We start from the raw sequence: 1,497 nt of genomic DNA, 5'->3' as shown, positions 1-1,497 counted from the left end.
TCTCCACCATCTATTCATCTGGGGCTCCTATATTTGATTTCTCAGCCCACAAACAGAGGTGGAAACCCTGCTGACCCCTGGGGGACCCAAAGACAGAGATATACCAACCAAAAAATGCCAACCCACTGGCTGGTAATTCCCACTCTGTGTGCCTGGGGTCAGGAACTTGCAGAGGACATAACTAACTTCCTGACTCTCTCAAATTTGTGAGTCTGGCTAGGTAGCTCCCACTTAAGGCCTTGAAACACCGAAATTTGACTGAACAAGTCCTATCTGTACCAACTGATAGGCAAGACCTGGTGTAGCAGACAAATATCCAATCACTGCTGGCTGAAACCTCCAGAGCAGAGGGATTGGCCATCCCTCATCCCTCCCTCTTGTCTATGCTTCCCCAGCACTGGGGTTATGAACCAACTCCCTCCTGTGATGTGCTGGGAATCACAGTAAGGTCTTCAGGCTTATACTAACTGAGCTATCCGCAACCCAAGAATTTAGATTTAAACTATGTGTTGGTTTGAATAAAAATGACCATCATATGGAAATAGAAAACACTTTACTGAGTGAAATAACCCAGACCCAAAAAGAGGAATATGGTATGTACTCACTCATAAGTGGATTCTAGCCATAAACAAGGGACATTGAGCCTATAGTCCGTGATCCTAGAGAAGCTAAATAAGAAGGTGAACCCAAAGAAAAACATATATTTATCCTCCTGGATATTGAAAGTAGACAAGATCGCCAGGCAAAAGTTGGGAGCAGGGGGGTGGGTGGGTTGGGGGGAAGGGGAGATGGGGAGAGAGAAGGGAGAAGGAAAGGATTGGGGAGAGCTTGGGGGAATGGGATGGTTGAGATGGAGTAAGGGTGGATATGGGAGCAGGGAAGAAGATATCTTAACCAAGGGAGCCATTTTAGGGTTGGCAAGAGACTTGGCTCTAGAGGGGTTCCCAGGTGTCCAAGGGGATTTCCCCAGCTAGGTCAGAGGAGAGGGTACCTGAACTGGCCTTCTCCCATAGCCACACTGATGAATATCTTGCATCTCACCATAGAACCTTCATTTGGCGATGGATGGAGATAGAGACAGAGACTCACATTGGAGCACTGGACTGAGCTCCCAAGGCCCAGATGAAGAGCAGAAGGAGGGAGAACATGAGCAAGGAAGTCAGGACTGCGAGGGGTGTGCCCACCCACTGAGATGGTGGGACTGATCTAATGGGAACTCACCAAGGCCAGCTGGACTGGGACTGAATGAGCATGTGATCAAACCAGACTCTCTGAATGTGGCTGACAATGAGGGCAGACTGAGAAGTCAATGATAATGACACCAGATTTTGATTCTACTGCATGTACTGGCTTTTTGGGAGCCTAGTCTGTTTGGATGCACACCTTCTTAGACCTGGATGGAGCAGGGGGCCTTGGACTTCCCACAGGGCAGGGCACCCTGACTTCTCTTAGGACTGGAAAGGGAGGGAGAGGGAGAGTGGGGGGAGGGGAGGGAAA

Source organism: Microtus ochrogaster, unplaced genomic scaffold (assembly GCF_000317375.1).
Source record: "Microtus ochrogaster isolate Prairie Vole_2 unplaced genomic scaffold, MicOch1.0 UNK6, whole genome shotgun sequence".
NCBI classification, from domain to species: Eukaryota; Metazoa; Chordata; class Mammalia; order Rodentia; family Cricetidae; genus Microtus; species Microtus ochrogaster.
Note: the sequence above shows the minus strand (reverse complement) of the source record.